The following is a 13,331-nucleotide window of genomic DNA, read 5'->3' as shown; positions in this document are numbered from 1 at the left end:
GTGTGTGTGTGTGTGTGTGTGTGTGTGCGTGCGTGTGTGTGTGTGTGTGTGTGTGTGTGTGTGTGTGTGTGTGTGTGTGTGCGTGCTGTGTGTGTGCGTGTGTGCGTGTGTCGAGTCTGACGCAGTGTTGGAAAGTTGTGTGGTTGAGCCATACAGGTGTAAAGGAACAGAACCAAGTAAAGAGGAAGGGAAAGTACAGATACAGGTTAGAAAAGAAGAAAGAACTAAAAAGAAGGGGTGATGGGGTGTGAAGTGGTGAAGAACAGGTGATCTTATCATCTAGAATACGGATTTAGCAGCTGTTTAATCCTGACGTGATCAATTCCAGTGAATCCTGATAAGTATAATAAATGTCTGACCTGATGTTGGGCTAATACAGCCAGTCAGTCACTCCTCGCTCCTTGTAAAGTTTATTGTCCACATAAAGCTTATCCAGCGAGATGACAGCTCTCTTCCCATCCTGGATAAACTTTTTACGCAGCGGAAAGAGAACCCGGCGTCGATCCAGAATCTCCTTCGGGAACTGATCATTCACGCTGAAATCTTTTCCTTTGAGCTCTCTTCCGTGATTTTTAACAAGATCCTTCTGCTTAAAATGTTCAAATTTAGCCACGATGGGACGAGGTCTTCTGCTGTCCCCTCTTTTAGCTCCAAGGTGATGTACCCGGTGAAATGTGATGCTTTTTATCGTTTCTTCTGGAATCTTCATTTCTGTCTGGAGAAAGTTCTTGATTGTATGTTCGCAGTTCTCCGCCCCTCCCGCCTGCTCCGGCAGACCTGCGAACACCAGATTATCCCTCATTTTGCGGGCCTGAAGGTCCAAAACCGTCTCCTTCAGAGTCTTGTTGTCCTGGGTGATCCGCGTCATTCCCTCTTCCAGGGAAGAAACGGACTCCCGCAGAGACGCGTTCTCAGCAGCGAGCCGTTCAACCTGCTCCTGACTGAACTCCAGAGATGTTCGGAGGTTCTGAAACTCCTGGTGAAGAACCTCGAGCAGATGAAGTCGCCCCTTAAATCCCAGAAGCCGTTTATCAATAGAGTCTAATAATTCTAATATGTCCTTACGGGGAGATGAGGCCTCAGGCGAGTCCTGAGGACGGCTCCTCTTGGTCCCAGCAGGTGTTTCAGCCTCAGCTGCTGATTTCTTCGGACCCATGACGAATAACTCAAAAACTTCGTCAATATAATTTAGTAAACTTTCTGAATTTTCTTCACTTACCTCCAGATTGAGTGAGTTATATTTACCAGATTATTTTTTGCGTTGTCAGTAAATAAATTAGGCGAAAATGTGTCTTAATTATTTGTGAATGTTTGTTAACGAGCTGCCATCAGCTTCAAACGCTGCCGTGTATCCGGTGATCGGCTGTCAGCGCATGCTCACCTCTCAGCGTCCACCCATCTTAAGAGGTCAGTTGTTGACAGGCGACATTGAATATGTTGTTAGTGGTAGAGTGGCCGAGTGGTCTAAGGCGCTGAATTTAGGCTCCAGTCTCTAAGGAGGCGTGGGTTCAAATCCCACCTCTGCCATTAACACATCTTTGGCAACATAGATTTCAGAGAATGATTTACAGGCAATCAATTGAAATCAACTGTAATATGTTCATAATTCCTTCTATGTGTACATAATACTTCTTGTGATGTTGCTTTCTGTTTAAACTTTGGGAGATGCTTCCAATTTTGCAAACCTTTAGAAATTGCGTCAGTGCAGGCATGTGTTGAAAGGTTACAGATTGGACCATTTTTGTGAATAAATGTCGAGCAGAGTGGCGCAACGGGAGCCTGCTGGGCCCATAACCCAGAGGTCGATGGATCAAAACCATCCTCTGCTAACCAAGAGTTGCACCATTGAACTGTTTCCACATCTGCAATGACTCTCTTTAAATGTTTATGTACCCCAAATTGCAGCATCCATCCACAGTCCAAAACATATTATAACTGGACCAGTCTCAAACCAAAGCAAAAGATCTTAAAGAAATTAAGTCAGTCAACATCCATTGCTTTCAAATCCCACTACAATTACCTAACTTGAAGTTTGCACAGTATTTACCAATTTAAATAACATGTAAAACACGTGAAAACCAATTCCGAGATATGGCTAACTTGTTCTTGCAGAAAAGTTGTCCCACCACCTTGAGAAGTCAGTTTTTGATGGGTGACATTGAAGATTTTCTTTGTGGTAGAGTGGCCGAGTGGTCTAAGGCACTGGATTAAGGCTCCAGTCTCTAAGGAGGCGTGGGTTCAAATCCCACCTCTGCCATCAATACATCTTTGGCAACATAGATTTCAGAGAACGATTTACAGGCAATCAATTGAAATCAACTGCAATATGTTCATAATTGCTTCTTTGTGTACATAGTATTTCTTGTGATGTTGCTTTCTGTTTAAACTTTGGGAGATGCTTCCAATTTTGCAAACCTTTAGAAATTGCGTCAGTGCAGGCATGTGTTGAAAGGTTACAGATTGGACCATTTTTGTGAATAAATGTCGAGGAGAGTGGCGCAGCGGGAGCGTGCTGGGCCCATAACCCAGAGCTCGATGGATCGAAACCATCCTCTGCTGACCAAGAGTTGCACGAATGAACTGTTTCCACATCTGCAATGGCTCTCTTTAAATGTTTATGTACCCCAAAGTGCAGCATCCTGACTCAGTCCAGAACATTGCAACTGGACCAGTCTCAAACCAAAACAAAATATCTTAAAGAAACTAAGTCAGTCAACATCCATTGCTTTCAAATCCCACTACAATTACCTAACTTGATGTTTGCACAGTATTTACCAATTTAAATAACATGTAAATCACGTGAAAATCAATTCCGAGATATGGCTAACTAGTTCTTGGAGAAAAGTTGTCCCACCAACTTGAGAAGTCAGTTTTTGATGGGCGACATTGAAGATTTTCTTTGTGGTGGAGTGGCCGTGTGGTCTAAGGTGCTGTATTAAGGCTTCAGTCTCTAAGGAGACGTGGGTTCAAATCCCACCTCTGCCATTAACACATCTTTGGCAACATAGATTTCAGAGAACGATTTACAGGAAATCAATTGACATATGTTCATAATTGCTTCTTTGTGAACAAAATACTTCTTGTGATGTTGCTTTCTGTTTAAACTTTGGGAGATGCTTCCAATTTTGCAAACCTTTAGAAATTGTGGTCGGTGCAGGCATGTGTTGAAAGGTTACAGATTGGACCATTTTTGTGAATAAATGTCGAGCAGAGTGGCGCAGCGGGAGCGTGCTGGGCCCATAACCCAGAGGTCGATGGATCGAAACCATCCTCTGCTAACCAAGAGTTGCACCATTGAACTGTTTTCATATCTGCAATGACTCTCTTTAAATGTTTATGTACCCCAAATTGCAGCATCCTGCCACTGTCCAAAACATTGCAACTGGACCAGTCTCAAACCAAAGCTAAATATATTAAAAAAAGTAAGTCAGTCAACATCCATTGCTTTCAAATCTCACTACAATTACCTAACTTGATGTTTACACAGTATTTACCAATTTAAATAACATGTAAACACGTGACAAGCAATTCCGTGATACGGCTAACTTGTGATTATAGAAAAAATGTCCTCCCATCTTAAGAGGTCAGTTTTTGACGGGTGACATTGAATTTTTTCTTTGTGGTAGAGTGGCCGAGTGGTCTAAGGCGCTGGATTTAGGCTCTAGTCTCTGAGGAGGCGTGGGTTCAAATCCCACCTCTGCCTTTAATACGTCTTTGGCAACATAGATTTCAGAGAATGATACACAGGCAATCAATTGAAATCAACTGCAATATGTTCATAATTGCCTCTTTTTGTACATAGTACTTCTTGTGATGTTGCTTTCCGTTTAAACTTTGGGAGATGCTTCCAATTTGCAAACCTTTAGAAATTGCGTCAGTGCAGGCATGTGTTGAAAGGTTACAGATTGGACCATTTTTGTGAATAAATGTTGAGCAGAGTGGCGCACCTGGAGCGTGCTGGGCCCATAACCCAGAGGTCGATGGATCGAAACCATCCTCTGCTAACCAAGAGTTGCACGATTGAACTGTTTCCACATCTGCAATGAGTCTCTTTAAATGTTTATGTACCCCAAATTGCAGCATCCTGACTCAGTCCAAAACATTGCAACTGGACCAGTCTCAAACCAAAGCAAAAGATCTTAAAGAAACTAAGTCAGTTAACATCCATTGCTTTCAAATCCCACTACATTTACCTAACTTGATGTTTGCACAGTATTTACCAATTTAAAAAACATGTAAAACACGTGAAAAGCAATTCCGAGATATGGCTAACATGTTCTTGGAGAAAAGTTGTCCCACCAAATTGAGAAGTCAGTTTTTGATGGGCGACATTGAAGACTTTCTTTGTGGTAGAGTGGCCGAGTGGTCTAAGGCCCCGGATTAAGGCTCGAGTCTCTAAGGAGGCGTGGGTTCAAATCCCACCTCTGCCATTAATACATCTTTGGCAACATAGATTTCAGAGAACGATTTACAGGCAATCAATTGAAATCAACTGCAATATGTTCATAATTGCTTCTTTGTGTACATAGTACTTCTTGTGATGTTGCTTTCTGTTTAAACTTTGGGAGATGCTTCCAATTTTCCAAACCTTTAGAAATTGCGTCAGTGCAGGCATGTGTTGAAAGGTTACAGATTGGACCATTTTTGTGTATAAATGTCGAGCAGAGTGGCGCAGCGGGAGCGTGCTGGGCCCATAACCCAGAGGTCGATGGATCGAAACCATCCTCTGCTAACCAAGAGTTGCACGATTGATCTGTTTCCACTTCTGCAATGACTCTCTTTAAATGTTTATGTACCCTAAATTGCAGCATCCTGACTCAGTCCAAAACATTGCAACTGGACCAGTCTCAAACCAAAGCAAAAGATCTTAAAGAAACTAAGTCAGTTAACATCCATTGCTTTCAAATCCCACTAGATTTACCTAACTTGATGTTTGCACAGTATTTTCCAATTTAAAAAACATGTAAAACACGTGAAAAGCAATTCCGAGATATGGCTAACATGTTCTTGGAGAAAAGTTGTCCCACCAAATTGAGAAGTCAGTTTTTGATGGGCGACATTGAAGATTTTCTTAGTGGTAGAGTGGCTGAGTGGTCTAAGGTGCTGGATTAAGGCTCCAGTCTCTAAGGAGGCGTGGGTTCAAATCTCACCTCTTCAATTAATACATCTTTGGCAACATAGATTTCAGAGAATGATATACAGGCAATCAATTGAAATCAACTGCAATAAGTTCATAATTGCTTCTTTGTGTACATAGTACTTCTTGTGATGTTGCTTTCCGTTTTAACTTTGGGAGAGCTTCCAATTTTGCAAACCTTTAGAAGTTGCGTCAGTGGAGGCATGTGTTGAAAGGTTACAGATTGGACCATTTTTGTGAAATAATGTTGAGCAGAGTGGCGCAGCGGGAGCGTGCTGGGCCCATAACCCAGAGGTTGATGGATCGAAACCATCCTCTGCTAACCAAGAGTTGAACCATTGAACTGTTTCCACATCTGCAATGACTCTCTTTAAATGTTTATGTACCCCAAATTGCAGCATCCTGCCACAGTCCAAAACATATTATAACTGGACCAGTCTCAAACCAAAGCAAAAGATCTTAAAGAAACTAAGTCAGTCAACATCCATTGCTTTCAAATCTCACTACAATTACCTAACGATGTTTGCACAGTATTTACCAATTTAAATAACATGTAAACATGTTACAAGCAATTCCGTGACACGGCTTACTTGTTCTTGTAGAAAACTTGTCCCCCCCAACTTGAGAAGTCAGTTTTTGATGTGCGACATTGAAGATTATCTTTCTGGTAGAGTGGCCGAGTGGTCTAAGGCGCTGGATTAAGGCTCCAGTCTCTAAGGAGGCGTGGGTTCAAATCCCACCTTTGCCATTAACACATCTTTGGCAACATAGATATCAGAGAACGATTTACAGGCAATCAATTGAAATCAACTGTAGTATGTTCATAATTGCTTCTTTGTGCACATAATACTTCTTGTGATGTTGCTTTCTGTTTAAACTTTGGTAGATGCTTCCGATTTTTAAAACCTTTAGAAAATGCGGACCATTTTTGTGAATAAATGTCGAGCAGAGTGGCGCAGCGGGAGCGTGCTGGGCCCTTAACCCAGAGGTCGATGGATCGAAACCATCCTCTGCTAACCAGGAGTTGCACCATTGAACTGTTTCCACATCTGCATTGACTCTCTTTAAATGTTTATGTACCCCAAATTGCAGCATCCTGCCACAGTCCAAAACATGTTATAACTGGACCAGTCTCAAACCAAAGCAAAAGATCTTAAAGAAACTAAGTCAGTCAACATCCATTGCTTTCAAATCTCACTACAATTACCTCACTTGATGTTTGCAGAGTATTTACCAATTTAAATAACATGTAAACACGTGACAAGCAATTCCGTGACACGGCTAACTTCTGATTGTAGAAAAAATGTCCTCCCATCTTAAGAGGTCAGTTTTTGACAGGTGACATTGAATATTTTCTATGTGGTAGAGTGGCCGAGTGGTCTAAGGCGCTGGATTAAGGCTCCAGTCTCTAAGGAGGCGTGGGTTCAAATCCCACCTCTGCCATTAATACATCTTTGGCAACATAGATTTCAGAGAACGATTTATAGGCAATCAATTTAAATCAACTACAATATGTTCATAATTGCTTCTTTGTGTACATAGTACTTCTTGTGATGTTGCTTTCTGTTTAAACTTTGGGAGATGCTTCCAATTTTGCAAACCTTTAGAAATTGCGTCTGTGCAGGCATGTGTTGAAAGGTTACAGATTGGACCATTTTTGTGTATAAATGTCGGGCAGAGTGGCGCAGCGGGAGCGTGCTGGGCCCATAACCCAGAGGTCGATGGATCGAAACCATCCTCTGCTAACCAAGAGTTGCACGATTGAACTGTTTCCACTTCTGCAATGACTCTCTTTAAAAGTTTATGTACCCCAAATTGCAGCATCCTGCCACTGTCCAAAACATTGCAACTGGACCAGTCTCAAACCAAAGCTAAATATATTAAAAAAAGTAAGTCAGTCAACATCCATTGCTTTCAAATCTCACTACAATTACCTAACTTGATGTTTACACAGTATTTACCAATTTAAATAACATGTAAACACGTGACAAGCAATTCCGTGATACGGCTAACTTGTGATTATAGAAAAAATGTCCTCCCATCTTAAGAGGTCAGTTTTTGACGGGTGACATTTAATTTTTTCTTTGTGGTAGAGTGGCCGAGTGGTCTAAGGCGCTGGATTTAGGCTCTAGTCTCTGAGGAGGCGTGGGTTCAAATCCCACCTCTGCCATTAATACATCTTTGGCAACATAGATTTCAGAGAATGATATACAGGCAATCAATTGAAATCAACTGCAATATGTTCATAATTGCCTCTTTTTGTACATAGTACTTCTTGTGATGTTGCTTTCCGTTTAAACTTTGGGAGATGCTTCCAATTTGCAAACCTTTAGAAATTGCGTCAGTGCAGGCATGTGTTGAAAGGTTACAGATTGGACCATTTTTGTGAATAAATGTTGAGCAGAGTGGCGCAGCTGGAGCGTGCTGGGCCCATAACCCAGAGGTCGATGGATGGAAACCATCCTCTTCTAACCAAGAGTTTCACGATTGAACTGTTTCCACATTTGCAATGAGTCTCTTTAAATGTTTATGTACCCCAAATTGCAGCATCCTGACTCAGTCCAAAACATTGCAACTGAACCAGTCTCAAACCAAAGCAAAAGATCTTAAAGAAACTAAGTCAGTTAACATCCATTGCTTTCAAATCCCACTACATTTACCTAACTTGATGTTTGCACAGTATGTACCAATTTAAAAAACATGTAAAACACGTGAAAAGCAATTCCGAGATATGTCTAACATGTTCTTGGAGAAAAGTTGTCCCACCAAATTGAGAAGTCAGTTTTTGATGGGCGACATTGAAGATTTTCTTTGTGGTAGAGTGGCCGAGTGGTCTAAGGCGCTGGATTAAGGCTCGAGTCTCTAAGGAGGCGTTGGATCAACTCCCACCTCTGCCATTAATACATCTTTGGCAACATAGATTTCAGAGAACGATTTACAGTCAATCAATTGAAATCAACTGCAATATGTTCATAATTGCTTCTTTGTGTACATAGTACTTCTTGTGATGTTGCTTTCTGTTTAAACTTTGGGAGATGCTTCCAATTTTGCAAACCTTTAGAAAATGCGTCAGTGCAGGCATGTGTTGAAAGGTTACAGATTGGACCATTTTTGTGTATAAATGTCGAGCAGAGTGGCGCAGCGGGAGCGTGCTGGGCCCATAACCCAGAGGTCGATGGAATCGAAACCATCCTCTGCTAACCAAGAGTTGCACGATTGAACAGTTTCCACTTCTGCAATGACTCTCTTTAAATGTTTATGTACCCCAAATTGCAGCATCCTGCCACTGTCCAAAACATTGCAACTGGACCAGTCTCAAACCAAAGCTAAATATATTTAAAAAAGTAAGTCAGTCAACATCCATTGCTTTCAAATCTCACTACAATTACCTAACTTGATGTTTACACAGTATTTACCAATTTAAATAACATGTAAACACGTGACAAGCAATTCCGTGATACGGCTAACTTGTGATTATAGAAAAAATGTCCTCCCATCTTAAGAGGTCAGTTTTTGACGGGTGACATTGAATTTTTTCTTTGAGGTAGATTGGCCGAGTGGTCTAAGGTGCTGGATTTAGGCTCTAGTCTCTGAGGAGGCGTGGGTTCAAATCCCACCTCTGCCATTAATACGTCTTTGGCAACATAGATTTCAGAGAATGATATACAGGCAATCAATTGAAATCAACTGCAATATGTTCATAATTGCCTCTTTTTGTACATAGTACTTCTTGTGATGTTGCTTTCCGTTTAAACTTTGGGAGATGCTTCCAATTTGCAAACCTTTAGAAATTGCGTCAGTGCAGGCATGTGTTGAAAGGTTACAGATTGGACCATTTTTGTGAATAAATGTTGAGCAGAGTGGCGCACCTGGAGCGTGCTGGGCCCATAACCCAGAGGTCGATGGATCGAAACCATCCTCTGCTAACCAAGAGTTGCACGATTGAACTGTTTCCACATCTGCAATGAGTCTCTTTAAATGTTTATGTACCCCAAATTGCAGCATCCTGACTCAGTCCAAAACATTGCAACTGGACCAGTCTCAAACCAAAGCAAAAGATCTTAAAGAAACTTAGTCAGTTAACATCCATTGCTTTCAAATCCCACTACATTTACCTAACTTGATGTTTGCACAGTATTTACCAATTTAAAAAACATGTAAAACACGTGAAAAGCAATTCCGAGATATGGCTAACATGTTCTTGGAGAAAAGTTGTCCCACCAAATTGAGAAGTCAGTTTTTGATGGGCGACATTGAAGACTTTCTTTGTGGTAGAGTGGCCGAGTGGTCTAAGGCCCCGGATTAAGGCTCGAGTCTCTAAGGAGGCGTGGGTTCAAATCCCACCTCTGCCATTAATACATCTTTGGCAACATAGATTTCAGAGAACGATTTACAGGCAATCAATTGAAATCAACTGCAATATGTTCATAATTGCTTCTTTGTGTACATAGTACTTCTTGTGATGTTGCTTTCTGTTTAAACTTTGGGAGATGCTTCCAATTTTCCAAACCTTTAGAAATTGCGTCAGTGCAGGCATGTGTTGAAAGGTTACAGATTGGACCATTTTTGTGTATACATGTCGAGCAGAGTGGCGCAGCGGGAGCGTGCTGGGCCCATAACCCAGAGGTCGATGGATCGAAACCATCCTCTGCTAACCAAGAGTTGCATGATTGATCTGTTTCCACTTCTGCAATGACTCTCTTTAAATGTTTATGTACCCTAAATTGCAGCATCCTGACTCAGTCCAAAACATTGCAACTGGACCAGTCTCAAACCAAAGCAAAAGATCTTAAAGAAACTAAGTCAGTTAACATCCATTGCTTTCAAATCCCACTACATTTACCTAACTTGATGTTTGCACAGTATTTACCAATTCAAAAAACATGTAAAACACGTGAAAAGCAATTCCGAGATATGGCTAACATGTTCTTGGAGAAAAGTTGTCCCACCAAATTGAGAAGTCAGTTTTTGATGGGCGACATTGAAGATTTTCTTAGTGGTAGAGTGGCTGAGTGGTCTAAGGTGCTGGATTAAGGCTCCATTCTCTAAGGAGGCGTGGGTTCAAATCTCACCTCTTCAATTAATACATCTTTGGCAACATAGATTTCAGAGAATGATATACAGGCAATCAAATGAAATCAACTGCAATAAGTTCATAATTGCTTCTTTGTGTACATAGTACTTCTTGTGATGTTGCTTTCCGTTTTAACTTTGGGAGAGCTTCCAATTTTGCAAACCTTTAGAAGTTGCGTCAGTGGAGGCATGTGTTGAAAGGTTACAGATTGGACCATTTTTGTGAAATAATGTTGAGCAGAGTGGCGCAGCGGGAGCCTGCTGGGCCCATAACCCAGAGGTTGATGGATCGAAACCATCCTCTGCTAACCAAGAGTTGAACCATTGAACTGTTTCCACATCTGCAATGACTCTCTTTAAATGTTTATGTACCCCAAATTGCAGCATCCTGCCACAGTCCAAAACATATTATAACTGGACCAGTCTCAAACCAAAGCAAAAGATCTTAAAGAAACTAAGTCAGTCAACATCCATTGCTTTCAAATCTCACTACAATTACCTAACGATGTTTGCACAGTATTTACCAATTTAAATAACATGTAAACATGTTACAAGCAATTCCGTGACACGGCTTACTTGTTCTTGTAGAAAACTTGTCCCCCCCAACTTGAGAAGTCAGTTTTTGATGTGCGACATTGAAGATTATCTTTCTGGTAGAGTGGCCGAGTGGTCTAAGGCGCTGGATTAAGGCTCCAGTCTCTAAGGAGGCGTGGGTTCAAATCCCACCTCTGCCATTAACACATCTTTGGCAACATAGATATCAGAGAACGATTTACAGGCAATCAATTGAAATCAACTGTAGTATGTTCATAATTGCTTCTTTGTGCACATAATACTTCTTGTGATGTTGCTTTCTGTTTAAACTTTGGTAGATGCTTCCGATTTTTAAAACCTTTAGAAATTGCGGACCATTTTTGTGAATAAATGTCGAGCAGAGTGGCGCAGCGGGAGCGTGCTGGGCCCTTAACCCAGAGGTCGATGGATCGAAACCATCCTCTGCTAACCAGGAGTTGCACCATTGAACTGTTTCCACATCTGCATTGACTCTCTTTAAATGTTTATGTACCCCAAATTGCAGCATCCTGCCACAGTCCAAAACATGTTATAACTGGACCAGTCTCAAACCAAAGCAAAAGATCTTAAAGAAACTAAGTCAGTCAACATCCATTGTTTTCAAATCTCACTACAATTACCTAACTTGATGTTTGCAGAGTATTTACCAATTTAAATAACATGTAAACACGTGACAAGCAATTCCGTGACACGGCTAACTTGTGATTGTAGAAAAAATGTCCTCCCATCTTAAGAGGTCAGTTTTTGACAGGTGACATTGAATATTTTCTATGTGGTAGAGTGGCCGAGTGGTCTAAGGCGCTGGATTAAGATTCCAGTCTCTAAGGAGGCGTGGGTTCAAATCCCACCTCTGCCATTAACACATCTTTGGCAACATAGATTTCAGAGAACGATTTACAGGCAATCAAATGAAATCAACTATAATATGTTCATAATTGCTTCTTTGTGTACATAATACTTCTTGTGATGTTGCTTTCTGTTTAAACTTTGGGAGATGCTTCCAATTTTGCAAACCTTTAGAAATTGTGTCAGTGCAGGCATGTTTTGAATGGTTACAGATTGGACCATTTTTGTGAATAAATGTCGAGCAGAGTGGCGCAGCGGGAGCGTGCTGGGCCCATAACCCAGAGGACGATGGATCGAATCCATCCTCTGCTAACCAAGAGTTGCACCATTGAACTCTTTCCACATCTGCAATGACTCTCTTTAAATGTTTATGTACCCCAAATTGCAGCATCCTGCCACAGTCCAAAACATATTATAACTGGACCAGTCTCAAACCAAAGCAAAAGATCTTAAAGAAACTAAGTCAGTCAACATCCATTGCTTTAGAATCTCACTACAATTACCTAACTTGATGTTTGCTCAGTATTTACCAATTTAAATAACATGTAAACATGTGACAAGCAATTCCGTAACACAGCTAACTTGTTCTTGCAGAAAAGTTGTCCCCCCAACTTGAGAAGTCAGTTTTTGATGGGTGACATTGACGATTTTCTTTGTGGTAGAGTGGCCGAGTGGTCTAAGGCGCTGAATTAAGGCTCATGTCTCTAAGGAGGCGTGGGTTCAAATCCCACCTCTGCCATTAACACATCTTTGGCAACATAGATTTCAGTGAATTATTTAAAGGCAATCAATTGAAATCAACTGTAATATGTTCATAATTGCTTCTTTGTGCACATAATACTTCTTGTGATGTTGCTTTCTTTTTAAACGTTGGGAGATGCTTCTAATTTTTCAAACCTTTAGAAATTGCGGACCATTTTTGTGAATAAATGTCGAGCAGAGTGGCGCAGCTGGAGCGTGCTGGGCCCATAACTCAGAGGTCGATGGATCGAAACCATCCTCTGCTAACCAAGAGTTGCACCATTGAACTCTTTCCACATCTGCAATGACTCTCTTTAAATGTTTATGTACCCCAAATTGCAGCATCCTGCCACAGTCCAAAACATATTATAACTGGACCAGTCTCAAACCAAAGCAAAAGATCTTAAAGAAACTAAGTCAGTCAACATCCAATGCTTTCAAATCTCATTACAATTACCTTACTTGATGTTTGCACAGTATTTACCAATTTAAATAACATGTAAAACACGTGAAAAGCAATTCCGAGATTTGGCTTACTTGTTCTTGGAGTAAAGTTGTCCCCCCAACTTGAGAAGTCAGTTTTTCATGGGCGACGTTGAAGATTTTCTTTGTGGTAGACTGGCCGAGTGGTCTAAGGCGCTGGATTTAGGCTCCAGTCTCTAAGGAGGCGTGGGTTCAAATCCCACCTCTGCCATTAACACATCTTTGGCAACATAGATGTCAGAGGACGATTTACAGGCAATCAATTGAAACCAACTGTAATATGTTCATAATTGCTTCTTTGTGTACATAGTACTTCTTGTGATGTTGCTTTCTTTTTAAACTTTGGGAGATGCTTCCAATTTTGCAAACCTTTAGAAATTGCGTCAGTGCAGGCATGTTTTGAATGGTTACAGATTGGACCATTTTTGTGAATAAATGTCAAGCAGAGTGGCGCAGCGGGAGCGTGCTGGGCCCATAA

The 13,331-nt window shown here is 41.1% G+C and overlaps 9 non-coding genes across 9 annotated transcripts; all 9 read left to right on the top strand.

Moving 5' to 3' along the window:
- Positions 1-1,445: 1,445 nt before the first annotated feature.
- On the top strand, positions 1,446-1,527 carry trnal-uag (transfer RNA leucine (anticodon UAG)). Its single transcript has one exon. It is a non-coding gene; the product is annotated as a tRNA-Leu (tRNA).
- Positions 1,528-2,175: 648 nt separating this feature from the next.
- On the top strand, positions 2,176-2,257 carry trnal-aag (transfer RNA leucine (anticodon AAG)). The gene has a single exon. It is a non-coding gene; the product is annotated as a tRNA-Leu (tRNA).
- A 1,364-nt stretch (positions 2,258-3,621) lies between these two features.
- trnal-uag (transfer RNA leucine (anticodon UAG)) lies at positions 3,622-3,703 on the top strand. The gene has a single exon. It is a non-coding gene; the product is annotated as a tRNA-Leu (tRNA).
- A 2,100-nt stretch (positions 3,704-5,803) lies between these two features.
- Positions 5,804-5,885, top strand: trnal-aag (transfer RNA leucine (anticodon AAG)). The gene has a single exon. It is a non-coding gene; the product is annotated as a tRNA-Leu (tRNA).
- Positions 5,886-6,498: 613 nt separating this feature from the next.
- On the top strand, positions 6,499-6,580 carry trnal-aag (transfer RNA leucine (anticodon AAG)). The gene has a single exon. It is a non-coding gene; the product is annotated as a tRNA-Leu (tRNA).
- A 645-nt stretch (positions 6,581-7,225) lies between these two features.
- Positions 7,226-7,307, top strand: trnal-uag (transfer RNA leucine (anticodon UAG)). The gene has a single exon. It is a non-coding gene; the product is annotated as a tRNA-Leu (tRNA).
- Positions 7,308-10,862: 3,555 nt separating this feature from the next.
- Positions 10,863-10,944, top strand: trnal-aag (transfer RNA leucine (anticodon AAG)). Its single transcript has one exon. It is a non-coding gene; the product is annotated as a tRNA-Leu (tRNA).
- A 613-nt stretch (positions 10,945-11,557) lies between these two features.
- On the top strand, positions 11,558-11,639 carry trnal-aag (transfer RNA leucine (anticodon AAG)). The gene has a single exon. It is a non-coding gene; the product is annotated as a tRNA-Leu (tRNA).
- A 1,343-nt stretch (positions 11,640-12,982) lies between these two features.
- On the top strand, positions 12,983-13,064 carry trnal-uag (transfer RNA leucine (anticodon UAG)). Its single transcript has one exon. It is a non-coding gene; the product is annotated as a tRNA-Leu (tRNA).
- Positions 13,065-13,331: the final 267 nt, after the last annotated feature.

This window comes from Nothobranchius furzeri, chromosome 4 (assembly GCF_043380555.1).
Source record: "Nothobranchius furzeri strain GRZ-AD chromosome 4, NfurGRZ-RIMD1, whole genome shotgun sequence".
NCBI lineage: Eukaryota > Metazoa > Chordata > Actinopteri > Cyprinodontiformes > Nothobranchiidae > Nothobranchius > Nothobranchius furzeri.
Note: the sequence above shows the minus strand (reverse complement) of the source record. Positions and strands in the feature narration are given on the sequence as shown.